Raw genomic sequence first — 15,698 nt, forward strand, 5'->3', positions numbered from 1 at the left:
CGTCTCTCTCTCTCTCTCTCTCTCTCTCTCCTCTCTCTCTCTCTCTCTCTCTCTCTCTCTCTCTCTCTCTCTCTCTCTCTATATATATATATATATATATATATATATATATATATATATATATATATATATATATATATATATATATATATATAGGTCGGGTCCCATGTGAACTAAAGTCAGTACGAACTAATTTAAAATATTATCATAACAGCAAAATAAAATCCATCGCTCTGACTTCCCTCACACTTATCCCATATGTTTGTTTATTCACACACGTCCACCTAACTTTCCAACTCCTTCATCCACCATTATAACCATCACCATGTTCTTCCAGGAAGACCGCCGGAGATGATGCTATCCTCTGCCGGAAACGCAAGCCACCGCGCTTATTTTGTCGCTCTTATGGCCAGCAACCAAGTTATGGATTTTCCTTGCTTCCATGAGTTGCAGTTTTCTACTCTAAATTTTCCAATTTCTTCGACTTTGACGGTACTATATTTTTTCTGAAATCTTAATCGTTTATCGTAGATCTCGCATTCCAATTGAATTTTTGCAAAAACAAATACCACTGGTTAATAGAAAAAAAATATAATTAGTCTTCAGTCAATTATAGTGAAAGCGGTTACTTAGAAACGTTGTGTGTTAGTTGAAGTGTAGACTCTAATAGCATTTGAAATACTTGAATATTGGTAGCATTTACATGATTTTGCTTATCGTGACATTATTTATGTTTGGCAAGCATTATGATATTCTATTTGGTAGCTGATTTACCATTATTTATTTGGAGCTCACATTTTGGTGGATGAAATTGTGAATTGGGTTAATAATGGAAATTATGGAGGAAGTTTACTATTAAATTGAAATTTTTGCCATGGTTGATTGAAAATGACGAAGGGCATAGGTACCGAGGGTATATAGAAATCTAGAGATGTGTATCTATCAAGGTAAACGAGTGTATATAGCTTGTTGGATATGTGTAACTGGCAAGGTAAGCGAGTGTATCTAGATTGCCAGACACGTGTATCTAGCAATCTAAAGACGTGTATCTAGCAATCTAAATGAGTGTATTTAACAATCTAAAAGTGTGTATCTGGTAAATTAAAGGAGTGTATCTAGCAATCTCAAATGAACCATGTTAGGAATGGTGAGCTATGTAGGTACATTGCTGACACTAAGAGCGCTTTTATCCAGCCAGTTTACTATGAAGCCTTTGGGTTGACTGTTGTTGAAGCCATGACTTGTGGACTTCCAACCTTCGTTGCTTGCCATGGTGGCCCATCCGAGATCATAGCAAAGGAAAAATCAGGCTTCTACATTGACCTATACGACGATGGAGACAAGGCCGCTGATCTCCTTGTCAATTTCTTTGATAAGTGCAAGGGTGATCCTTTTCACTGGGATGTTATCTCATTGGGTGGACTTAAGCGAATTGAGGAGAAGTAAGCCATTATTTGCATATGTTTATCCTTTTTTTCCCTTTTTTAAAGGGAACCACATGTCCTAATGACGATTGGTGTTGAACTGTGGTATTAATAACACAGCTCTATAACTTCATGATCTAACTTAGCTAATATTGACATGTATCTTGTATCAATGAACTTCAGTGAACTTTTGTGCTCCTTTCAATCCTGACCTGTTCTCCGTTCACCTCTTGTACAGATATACATGGCAGATTTACTCTTATAGGTTGATTGTTGGAAATCTATATCTCATTTTTAACATATTCATATATGTTTTAAATTAATTTAGTCATAAAAATAATTACAAATCTTATGCATGCAAACTTTAATTAAAGAGATGGAAAAATCTATTTCTCACCATGTGATTTTCGGATATTTGGGCACTAGTAAGGTCACCTACCTTACTTAGTTCTTGAGCTTTCCTTATGGATGAACATACAAAATCCCAAAGTAGAGATTCTCCAATTAGTAGCACCCAAGACAATCCCTTAATCCCACAAACTAACATGTACTAGATGTTTATGTTGTGGTTTACCTTAAATTTGACTACTAATACTCATATATTACTTTGATAATTTTAGTAATCTTACATGAACAATTTGGATTAAAATCTCATCTTTTTGATGAAGATTTAAAGAGAGAGAAGAGAGAAAAAAATATGAACCTTTTGCATGTATTATCTTAGAATGAATGAATAAGAGAAATTGATTCCCTTAATCTAGAGGAGGTTCACGGTTGGGACTCCAATATGGGGCATCCTATTTTCGCTTTTGTCTTCACAAGAATTAGGTGTGTAAGATGTGTAAGAGTAGGTGTAAGGCTAGTTGTAGGTAGGCCATGATTAGGTCATTTTATCTCATAAAATAATTCACCACTAACATCTTTCACTTCCATTATATCGGTCCATATACATAAAATGGACTACCATTTTATTTTGTCAATTTGTCATTTGTCACACAATATGTCACATGTAGTATGTTACATGTTATTAATTAATTTGATGCATATTTATCACATAAATATCATTTCATGAATTAATTAAATTTCATACAACAAATTGACTAGTGATACTTGATCACATAAATAAAATGGGTCATATAGTTATAATTCACAACTTCTTGTAATTATAATTAACCGTTAATTCTTATCTTTATTGTTTCTCAAACAATAAATAATTTTACCAACAAAGCAATTTATTACTAAAATAAATCTTATTTAATCCCATTACAATAAGATATCAATATTCTCTCTCACAAATCGAATTGTTCAATTTTAAGGAATTAATTAATCTGTATCGGTATACAACTAATTAACCTTTTCAATTAAGGGAATCGTCCTTTAGGTGTGACCTCAAGGGATCAACTGATCACCACCGTCGCACGACAGTAATGTCAAACTCTAGCCAGCCAATCATTACCGATATGTGTGGACCAGTTGACTATATATGTAATGTATCATCCCTTTCGTATTCTTGGTATGAGATTTAATAATGATATTTAAATCACGTGATCGCACTATTGTTGAGGACACATTTCCCAACAATCTCCCACTTGTCCTCGACAAGTGTGCGTCACCAATTCTCTTGTCCTATTACTATCTCCCACTTAATGCAAGGTGTCTTTCGGGTCGTACTTGCAAGTGATCATATCGAAAGTGGTTTCCTCGATCAGGAGAATAACTGATTGACTGGATTTATCTATCATAGATACCTTCCGAGCGTGGCCACGCATTTCCAGTTCATTACTCCTCGAGTGGCCCTGAGATATGTTTTAACCCTGACAAGGGGGTGGACAATTCCTATCGCACTTATTCCCTTCGACTAGCCACAACCATCATAACCCAAAATATGCCCATTTGACCCCATTTACGAAGGTCGTAGTAACACAATCAAAGTTAATCAAATCCGTGCCATCTTAGGCGAACAGTCTTTAGTCAAAAGAATCGACTCATTAGAATACTATAGTAGCTCTCGTCACGACCAGGCTTTATAAATTTGCCAGAACTCTATAAGCGGTCACTGCCCGACAAAGTGTTCCTAACAGTCTGCCTATGTGATCGACTAGTCATCTCACATGACTCTATGGCACTTGAACTTGCCATCAATCGCATCACACTCTAGTCACTTCGAGACGTCACCTCATACAAGTGACTATGGGCGAATACCATGCTAATCCGTGTTCACTTTAACGGGGTTCAATTGTCTCTACAACCCGTTTGGATGTAACAAAGTATAATAAAAGAGTTTTAAAGTAAAACTCGAACGACAAATGCGATTATCACACATGAATAGTCAATGCCTGATTACTATTTCATGTTCTATAATCTAATTTGATCTTGTATGTAGTTGTTCATTTCAATTCAATTGAAATGACATGACTCATCATGTTTAGCCTTTGAGAAGGCTTTGGTTAGTAGGTTTTATCAATTTCTTGTACCTTACTCAACCTTATTATATACTTGGTTTCCTTTGTAATGTATACATTTGTATTACAAAACTTTCTGAGTACGTGTCGAGATCCAATCAAGACATAGGCCCTCTAGCCTAAGAATAGCTCCCACTGTTTTCACAAAGTGTAAGGTGCGGACTCATCCTTCTTGCACATCTCATGATTGCAAGTGTACTCAATTTCCGTTATAAATATCTCTCATTGTTCTTTATTGCCTAGAACGATTCTAGAAAATCTACTTCTTAATTATCATTGCCACAATGGTATCTTAACCATCCTAATGTGTTTTGATTATGGTTTTGTCGGAAACCATGCGCAATCTCAATTGTCAATTGTCACTTGTGTAACACCCTTACACAAAATTGCATCATAAACACTTTGCTTTACTTTCTTAATGCTTGTGAAAGCACTTAAGGGTAATCTTTATGGCTTACTTGGTAAAGATCACTTAAATTCGATTTTGAAAACAATTCATCATACTCAAAGCATATGAAGTGTTATACATCATTTCCTTTTAATTGATTTGGCAGCGGAAGCAGATGGAATCAATCAAATATATTCAACTTGGTTGAACTAGTCATGAATCTTATTAACATAAGACTTCTTATTGACGCTAATATCACGTGGATTTATCTTCATAAATCTAGATATTAAAGATGTATTATATTACTCCAAAAGTCTTAAATCATTCTCAATGATCAATATGTCATCCACATATCGGACTAATTAAAATTTCCGTAACTCCCACTAAACTCCATGTATAAACACAACTTCTTGACTTATCGAGAAATGTTTTATCACATGATCAAAATCTTGATTCCAACTCATCGATGTCCTACTTAAGCCCATCTCTTAAGTTGCACATTACCTTAGGATTGCAAGAATTTATAAAACTCATGACATGTATTGAATACATTCTTTCTTTTGAAGAAGTGGGTTTTAGATTCACTTGCTATGTATTTCATAATGAAACACAATCCCTAAGAAGATCCAAATAGACTTAAGCATTTCAACTAGCGCAAAACACTTTGCCACCAACCAAGCTTTGAAATATGTCTTTATTAGTGCAAAACCCTTTGTCACTAATCAAGCCTTTTATTTCGGATTCTCATGGCTTTAAGCCTTGTATTGAGTTGTGACTTAAACACTCTTATGTAAGTCATTTGTTGATTACTTTCCAGAAGTAATCAACTTGAATCAAACAATTTCTTTTGTAAGTTATAAGCTCTTTACTTTCTTAAAAGTAGCATGAATTCATCATTTTCAACAAGTGACGAATTTAACCTCCTAGGTTTTAAAGAAACAATGTCTTACACAAAACGTCTCATGTAGCCAAGAAAGACCAGTTTCTTGCGACATAACATTCTCTGTGGCATTCTTTGTGGCTCTTGAATAATTTCTCCCACTCTGTCTTCTAAAAATAAACTTGTATTTTAGCAAGACAGCTTCACGAGCCGCAAACCCGTCGTACTCGTGATAATTGAAAAGGGAAAAATGAGCATATGTTTCTTGTGAAATCTTACAAACATGGTACCCTTACCATTTCATATCTCATATGATTCGATTTAGTGGAAAAATAATCTAGACAAAATGATAAAATCCCCAAAAGGATCAAGTAACTCAAAGTAACTTGATCGAAGTCCAAACCTTATCGAATAGCGTTTGAATTCTTATCCAATCATACATTATCCCATAATGCGTGTTAAGAGAGATTAATTTGTGATACTATATCACAATTCATTTGGCTTATATCAAAGTCTTCACTTTGATAATCCCATCACGACGAAATCGTGATTCCTTGAACTCTTTTAAATTCTTCAAAGATTTCTCTATTTACCTTATTAAGTGAACATATTCGTGTCAACTTAAATCGTTGGTAAAAGATAATGATCAACCTATTTTGGATCGATGATTTACAACCTCGATCTCCTTTTCAACCAAAAGGCATGAGACATCTTGCTTTGAATACAAGATACGCATATACCATTAACAATCTAATGGTTTCAAGAGTACTCGATAACTCTTTGCGTTCATCATTCCAAAATTTAAGGTTTAATCTTGGGTTACCAATTTGAATCTTACATCATCTACATGATATATCATTCTAGTTTGGTTTAGAATATAATCACCTTGATAATGGGCTAGCCATACATCAAATCGTGGTGTATAGGGTCACAAAAGTGAAAACCTCTTTTGTATCTTAACAAGTTTATATTCTTATTTAGAGTTTATGCACTTAATAGTCATAATTAAGTACAACTTTAAATCCAAAAACTAGATTGAGTACACAATTACTCTATCTCTCGACATTATTGTTGCTAGTCGTCATATTCTAATCATCCTATGTATCAAGTACAATGATGAAAACCTCCATTGGTTTCTAATATTGACGAAGTAGTACTAGCAAAATTTTATGTTTAATCAAATAAACATTTAAAGAAGAAGGTTCAATTAGATGTCCCACAACTAACTTGTTGATTCTTCAATAATTTGGGGTAGTTTCCTTTCTCGTGTCCAACATTTAAGACAATGGAAACTTATCGGTCGAGATTGATAGGTTTAGTATCGTCATTCTCAACAACTTTACCTTTAACATTACCTAGTATCAATTCCATTATTATCTTTACTTCTTGAACCTCGTCCTCATCTTAACGGTTTAAGAGAATGCTCCCACTCATTTCAATGAGTCTTTGCTTTGAGAAGCAAAATTGAATTCATGAAGATTACTCTTCATTTGTTCGTTTTAGTCTTAAAACTTTCATTGAAGTGGTTGCGTTATTTTGGTCAATTACGAATTCTGAAAATCTAATCACCAAAACAATTTATCGCTTCAAGGTACTCAATTCAATTAAGTATATGAAACATAATCCATTGTAAGTAGAAGTGTTAGTCAAGAATCAAAAACCTGTTTGATAATAAATAACTTTAATCTATACTCTTTACAAGAGATCCTTAGCAATGGTTCGTTTGAGGTTTTAAAAGCAAATTCAAATTTTGTCTTTAGTTACGATGTTTTAATGGAGATTTGTATCAAAATCGAAATGATATCGTATATGAATTGTGGTAAAGAAATAGAACAATATAATAACAGAATAGTGGAAAACTTAACATTTATTGTTTCAATAATACTTGTAAATAACAAGTAAAGCATTTACATAGTGACCTCTACCCAACTATGATAAATGATTCCGAAATCAAAATTCATATTAACTTGGGCACGGGATAGCCGATGGAACCCTTATCAATATAACTCGGTGGACTAACTCTTTAATCGATTCTACTTTTATAACTCTCGGTCGATAAAATTACTCTAATATTTATCTATAGCCCGGAACACATGCGGCTACGGTCGCGAATACTTCCGTTGAGCTCAATCCAAATTTCGAATAAATGTGTCCATGATCCAAATCCACATCAACTTGGGCACGGGATAGCCGATGAAACCCTCATCAACACGAATTCGGTGGATAGACATTTATCACCCACTTCCCCTACGTAACAAGGTTTGTACCCCGAGATGGCCGAGTTCACTCCCTCATGAAATAGGTTTTCATGGTTTCTACTTTTTGGTAAGGCTATGTCTCAATTGTTTATTTTAGCGAGAGGTCATGTCAATTTATTATCTATCACGTTTTAAGTGAACTAAAGCGGTGAACTACTATAATTATAATTGACACGGTCGATATACTCGATTAAAAGAAGATGCATGTTTTAGTTATGGCGATTTAGCGATGCATGCGACATAAAATAAAATGCAAGCATAAAATAAATAAATCCTAGTATGGCCTTTCCTAAAATAGAAAAACTATTTAACTATTACATATTCGGAAACCAACTCCATTGGTCCCTTGAACTTCGGTTGTGGCACGCATCTCGAGGTAACACCGTCTTTATGTATCGCCATCTTGAAGAAATCCGTCTTTGGGAAACTCCGAGATAAATAAATTACATAGCAAATTACATAATTTCCTATTATACATTTGTAACTAAAATAAAATAAATCTATTAAATTACAAAACGGTGATACGAGATCACAATAAAATTACAACCGAATCGATATTCCCATACATTTCGGGAAATACCAATTAAAAACTAAGGCCATACTAAGTAAAATTACATAATTCAAAAATTACATAAATTAAAATTATGACAATCATAAAGAAAATGCAGCATCATAATATGTATGAACATGCTCAATTTTATGCTAAATCGCCTTTAATTAGCCAATATCGTATATTACTCGGTTTTTACGGATTTGCGTGATTTCAACATTTTACAATCACAAAAATACATAAATTCATATTTATGCATAAGTTAATTACCCTAACCTTTTAGGACTCAAAATTTAGTCTTCACTAATAATTTGACCATAATTAACTCATATTTCTAAAATTTGTTCATTAATGGACTTAAAATTACAAAAATAAGCTATAAACTTCAAATAAATCACAAAATTTCAAATAAATTCAAAATTTGAAATTTAAACTCATGAACATTCTGGAAAAGTACCATGACACTCATAATGTTCAAAAACTTTGGTTAAAAATTTCGAATTTTATCCGGAAAAACAATGTCGCGGTTTATCGGTTTTAACTAAAATAATCATAAAAACATGTGAAAAATTATATTCATCAAATTTTCAATTTCATATCTGAAAAATATAATAAAATGCAACATATGATATTTTTCTTTAGTCATAGAGTATGTTTTACTAATATTTCACTAATAAAGTCACTATTCATGCAATTTTTCTTCAAAAATCCATAAATCATGCAAAAAGACTTCACAATAGCCTATTATTTCACACACATCTTGTAAAATTGCATGTGACATCATACTAAATTTCTATTACCAGATTCGAAATTTATCTCATATTAACCTATTTTTCACCTAAATCCGAATTTAATAATGAAAAATCCATTTTTCGAGCATAACAAGTCCAAAAATTATGAACATTTACAGGTTATCTCAAAATAATATATGTGACAACATATCCAAAAATCACTGAAAAATTCGAAGTATAGCTAATTTTAGTCCGAAAATGACATTTTTACTCATAAAATCATATTTAAATGTCATTATTGTATAATATGAACAATAAAAATCCGTAAATTAACCAAAATATCATAAAAACATTTTAGGACCAGAAATATTAACATGCATGGATTAATTTCGTGAAATATCATAATAACACAAAATATACAAGTTTTATATGTTATTCTTTATAACTCGGAAAAACTTTTAACTGATTTGCATGCAAACAACCATGGCTCATGATACCGATTGTTGGAAATCTATATCTCATTTTTAACATAATCATATATGTTTTAAATTAATTTATTCATAAAAATAATTACAAATCTTATGCATGCAAACTTTAATTAAAGAGATGGAAAAATCTATTTCTCACCATGTGATTTTCGGATATTTGGGCACTAGTAAGGTCACCTACCTTACTTAGTTCTTGAGCTTTCCTTATGGATGAACATACAAAATCCCAAAGTAGATATTCTCCAATTAGTAGCACCCAAGACAATCCCTTAATCCCACAAACTAACATGTACTAGATGTTTATGTTGTGGGTTACCTTAAATTTGACTACTAATACTCATATATTACTTTGATAATTTTAGTAATCTTACATGAACAATTTGGATTAAAATCTCATCTTTTTGATGAAGATTTAAAGAGAGAGAAGAGAGAAAAAAATATGAACCTTTTGCATGTATTATCTTAGAATGAATGAATAAGAGAAATTGATTCCCTTAATCTAGAGGAGGTTCACGGTTGGGACTCCAATATGGGGCATCCTATTTTCTCTTTTGTCTTCACAAGAATTAGGTGTGTAAGATGTGTAAGAGTAGGTGTAAGGCTAGTTGTAGGTAGGCCATGATTAGGTCATTTTATCTCATAAAATAATTCACCACTAACATCTTCTACTTCCATTATATCGGTCCATATACATAAAATGGACTACCATTTTATTTTGTCAATTTGTCATTTGTCACACAATATGTCACATGTAGTATGTTACATGTTATTAATTAATTTGATGCATATTTATCACATAAATATCATTTCATGAATTAATTAAATTTCATACAACAAATTGACTAGTGATACTTGATCACATAAATAAAATGAGTCATATAGTTATAATTCACAACTTCTTGTAATTATAATTAACCATTCATTCTTATCTTTATTGTTTCTCAAACAATAAATAATTTTAGAAACAAAGCAATTTATTACTAAAATAAATCATATTTAATCCCATTACAATAAGATATCAATATTCTCTCTCACAAATCGAATTGTTCAATTTTAAGAAATTAATTAATCTGTATCGGTATACAACTAATTAACCTTTTCAATTAAGGGAATCGTCCTTTAGGTGTGGCCTCAAGGGATCAACTGATCACCACCGTCGCACGACAGTAATGTCAAACTCTAGCCAGCCAATCATTACCGATATGTGTGGACCAGTTGACTATATATGTAATGTATCATCCCTTTCGTATTCTTGGTATGAGATTTAATAATGATATTTAAATCACGTGATCGCACTATTGTTGAGGACACATTTCCCAACAGCTCACACTTGCGGGTGTTTACGGTTTCTGGAAGTATGTCTCAAACCTAGACCTCCTTGAGGCTCGTCGTTACATTGAAATGTTCTATGCCCTCAAATACCACAAACTGGTAAGAAGAAAACCCATAATTTACAGTTTTCTTTTAGTTGCTTCTGTATCTAAAGTGATGATCTCTCTTGCACTTAAAATAACACTAAACAATTTTGCAATAAACTCGACTTTCGGGCTGAGCAGTCATGCCATCTAAAAGAGTGTATCTAGCAAGTTAAAAGAGTGTATCTATCTTGTCAGAGATGTGTGTCTAGCAAGCTAAAAGAGTATATCTAGCATGTCATAGATGTGTATTTAACAATATAAAAGAGTGTATCTAGCAAGCAAGATATGTGTATCTACCATACAATGGATGTGTATCTAGGTTACCATAGATGTGTATCTACATTGCCAGAGATGCGTATCTAGTAAGGTAGAGGAGTATATCTATCTTGCAAGGTAAAGGTCGGACGTTACCCTTAAATAGACATATTACTACCTTCGGATACATTACCTTTAGATAGACATATTACTACCCTCGGATACACATTATAATACTACCAAGATATACTCATCACTCATGTAACATACATAATGGGACACGCTTGTTACAGACAAGGAAATTTTATGTTTGTTCATCCAAATAAATACCAGTATAATGTAGTTTATCTGGAGTAGTTTATTATTATTTAAAAGCTTGAAATTTTCATGTTGTCTGCCACTAATTTTGCTTTTATTTCAGTCAAATGATATCATGTTGTAAATATTGTTCCTCCATTCTTAATCAACTGACAGGATATACACCACTGACTGTCAAGCGGCAGGTAAATTCTCGTGCGAGAAATTTTGTTTAATTTCAGAATCAAACAGATACACTAAATTGTTCTTTATATCTAGGCCATCATATAATTTTGCTAGGAAATCGTTGATGTCGGATTTAGTTGATTCACCTGGTTATTGATTAGGTCTTATAATAATCTGATGCATGCTAATGTTATTCGAAAAACAATTGTACTCAATGTCATGAGATGACTTCTTCAGGCACGTTTTGCTTTAAACTGTACTGAGCTCCATAACATGCATAATAGTTTTCCCCGACAATAATATTTTCTGCAGACCAAGAAAATTATAGTTTCGATTGCGATTAAGTGAGTTTAGTGTAAAATTGTGGTTAATTGGGTTTGGAGTAGATGGCATTTTTGAATCCACGTTTGTTGACGCTAGAATCATAAGTTTTATGCTTTATGTTTTTCTTCCCATTTCGGACAATATCGTACTAGTTTGCGTTTAATGTTCACCGGCTCGGTTACCTACACGTTTGTTAGTTGCAAATATTACTATATTCATCATGTTGGTTGGTTCTCCCTCCCGGTTGTTAGGAATTGCTCCATTTACTTTTTGCAAAAAGTATATTATGGAGCAATTCCTTAGAATTAGAGGGAGTATTTGATTTGTAAATAAAAAGGATTTTGTCAGATGGACAACTTGATATGATTGGTACATCATTTGTTTCAGTATGAGCTGTAAGCTTATAATATCGACTGCTAATATAGTTTTAGGATTTTAGGTGAATGCTAAGTTGTCCCCTAGCTTGTGAAACCAAGGAATAGATGAGTACTTTGCAAATTACCCTGTTCATGTAGCAGAGTTACTTGATAAAAAAAATCTTATCGCACTAATCATTTTGGATTGTTTCAAAACAGTATTTTTGTGCCGTTAGAATAGGGGCGAGGTTGTGTATATATGGCGACCTCACCAAGCTATTTGCAAGGCTCTTGAGTCATGAGGCACCAGGATCATGTTGTTGTGATGTGTTTTTCAATTTTAAAGTAGATCAAAGAGTGAGTGAGGATATTAGCTAGGTTGTTGTCAAAGGAATTAGGTGCTATGAGTTCGGTAGAAACTATACAACTATATATCCTTAAGGGAATTTCTCCAGTTCATTTGCATTTGCATCTATTGGCTTATGTGCCTCTTCATGAACATATGAGGAATAAAACACTATTCAAAGACCAACCTTCTGTGAAACGGAAAAAAAATAAATATGGGTATATTGCTCAGTTTGATTCATCTTTTGAAAAATGTGTCTGCTTTATTACTTTGTGTATAATTGAGAATGTGATTAATTGCGATGTCTAAGTCTATCTGTTGTTTATGATGCTAGAATTAGAGTATCTGTTGTTAATTCTGATTTGTTGTCATATCTGCAGAGGCAAGGGAGGTGACAGGAAAGAAGTTTTATTCTACCCAGCTGATGATCAGCACTACATACACCAACTAGCGAGTTGGATGATGTATAACTCCTTGACCGAGCACGTGGAATAAGTAGGCCCATGCGTATTCCTTTGATTGCATACGCTTATGGTACGCATACTGGATTTAGCCGATTACTGAAGGTTGCCCTTGACTTGCCTTACTGAGGTTCGTAGTGCACAAGATTCAGCTGCCAGTTCAGTGACATTTGATCGGAAGTACTCCCAAAAACTTTTTGGGAACGAGTATCCATATAGTCATATTGCCGCTCTTGCCTTGTGAGAATGACAGATTAAGAAGCTATTTACTGGACATTTGTTTCCTCAGTGAACATACAAGCATGTTTTGTGAGCATGTTGTGTATAAGTAAAGTTCTTGCATTACTGCAATTACTTCATAGAAGTATTTGATATTTTTTTTGTTCATGACTTATTTTGCACTCTTGTATAATCATATTTATAATCCTCTATAAACACAAATTTATATTCATATCATCTCCCTATCCATTTTAAAGGTGATTAACAAATTAATCGTCAAATATTGAAATTAAACATCACATTGCTAATGCACCAAAGTTAAAAACAACAGTAGCTCTACTGCAATTGAAATTAAACATCACATTGCTAATACACCGAAGGACGCAGCCGTTGCATCATCTTCCTCTGCTTCATCTTCGCTTCAATCTTATTAGTTGCATCGGTCAAATTCGAATGTGTCTAGGTTGATGACGGCAACATACATGACAGCTAGACTCGACATATTACTTGAAAAAAAAATGGTGATGTTAATAGTTAATACTGAAATGACGATATTACAGAACAGAAATGGCGAAGCATTAATATACAGGTACATTCATACAGGGAAAAAAATACAAAAAACAAACAACTTTTTACACTCACTCTCACTCGCACTCTCTCTGCCTCTATTTGCACGGCAGGGGGGAGGTTTCTTTAGCAGTTGGAACATCCACAGAGGAAACCAGTTAAATTCATCTCATAAAATATGTACATGTCATTTGAGGGAGACCTGCAGCACTATTTGCGGGCCTACCTGAACAAGAGGTTCAATCTCGGCAGCTATCAGGTTCTTCTTTTACATCCTTCATCTGAAATGTCGGAAAGCCAGGTCACGGAGAATAGGGTAAACCCTATGTAGGTGCGATTTCAAACTCACCAATGCTTTATGCTTAACTCCTTGGATATTCCCTCTAGAATTTTTTTTGACCTCCTTGAATTAGATCCATTTTAAAGGCCTAGCTACGACTTTTCTCATGCCACAACAAAGTTCAACCAAGTTATTAAGAAATGAGTATTAAAAATGGTCATTTATAAATACGTGTTGTATTAGTGGTATGTTCAATGTACTTGTTTGTTAGTATTACCTTAATTCATTTGAATTATTTTTCTAGTAAGATAAAGAGTGTATTTAATAAATTAAATGAGTGAATGTAGAAATTTTGAAGAGTGTATTTAATATGTAAGAGAAGTGTATGTAATAAGGTAAAGCAGTGTATCTAGCAATATCAAGAAATTAGTATATTTTTTGTATATTCAAGCAAGTCAAATATGTGTATCTAACAAGGTAAAAGCGTGTATCTAGCTAGTTAAAGATATATATCTAATAACGTAAAGCAGTGTATCTAACTATCTAAAGGTATATATATAGTAACATAAAAGAGTATCTAGTAACTTAAAGAAGTGTATTTAGCAACTTAAACGAGTGTATTTAGCAACTTAAACGAGTGTATCTAGCTAGCTAAAGGAGTGTATCTAGGTAGCTAAAGTTATGTATCTAGCAACTTAAAACAAGGGTATGTAGCTAGCTAAGGGTATATAACTAACAACTTAAACGAGAATACAGACGTGAATCGGATGCATACAGATCTTGCTCAAGAGGTGAATAAATGCATTTTCTATTACTCCGTATTTCACTGTATCTGCTCTTTAACCAGATGGCCCCTAGTCTATTAGGTGCGGCAACACATGAGCACATCTAGTCTCCTCCCATTAACAACAAAACTCCATCATTCACAAATAAAAATAACAGCTAGTAATGAGTATCAAACCCATCAAAACAATAATAACAACAGTCACAGTAATGGCTTTTGCCTGAAAACAAAACTATAGCTAACTGTACCAAAAACTCCCAGATATGAACATTTGCACTTTGTATTAAAGTAATGGCAACTGCAAAATAACTAATGCAGAAAGCATCATTCTAATAAATAAATAAATCTAAAAGTAGCTTGATTTCCATAAAGTCGAAAAGAGAAGGCTCAAGATATTGAATTACGGAACATTAAATCAAACTACTGGTGGAATAAAGGCCACAGAACATTGCTTTGGAAAAATAAACAATGCAATTAGCCTACGAATTGATCTATCGAAAATCCATATACTGTTGCTTTTAAAAACTTGCTGATCGTTGCTATCTTTCTTCACAGAACAGTTAGCTTGTTCTTGCTGTATATCCACTTTCCGTCCGAAGACTAAGCACAATAGACTCCACTTCTTCTTTCCGACATCACTTTTTCGCCGCCACGTCCATCGCCACAACCTCCAAAGAACACAAAACCACAATGAAGCTCCACCCCTGCTGCCTCTGATATGACGGCGATTGATTCGAGTGAGCGTCGTTGGCTACTTGACATAAACCCATAATCGAAATAGGTTCTAGATAAAAATACCAGATCTAAAAAATAACAACACAAACATGACATCACGGGATGGTGGAGTTAAGGTGTGTGATGGTTGGTTGTGGGACAAGGAGAGTGACGATTTGAAAGAACGGTGGGGAGAAGCGGAGGATTAGTGGCGTTGCCGGAGATTTTCGGCGTGCTCTGGATGTTTGGCGCCGGCGGTGGAGGTTGTGGGCAGAGAGGAGAGAAAGATGGTGTCGAGAATAGTTGATGT

General features: G+C 33.7%; 1 long non-coding RNA gene across 1 annotated transcript; it reads left to right on the forward strand.

The window, feature by feature from the left end:
• The first annotated feature begins 382 nt into the window (after positions 1-382).
• On the forward strand, positions 383-1,693 carry LOC141626977 (uncharacterized). Its single transcript, XR_012536540.1, has 3 exons — positions 383-492; positions 1,161-1,442; positions 1,663-1,693. It is a non-coding gene; the product is annotated as an uncharacterized LOC141626977 (long non-coding RNA).
• Positions 1,694-15,698: the final 14,005 nt, after the last annotated feature.

This window comes from Silene latifolia, chromosome Y (assembly GCF_048544455.1).
Source record: "Silene latifolia isolate original U9 population chromosome Y, ASM4854445v1, whole genome shotgun sequence".
NCBI classification, from domain to species: Eukaryota; Viridiplantae; Streptophyta; class Magnoliopsida; order Caryophyllales; family Caryophyllaceae; genus Silene; species Silene latifolia.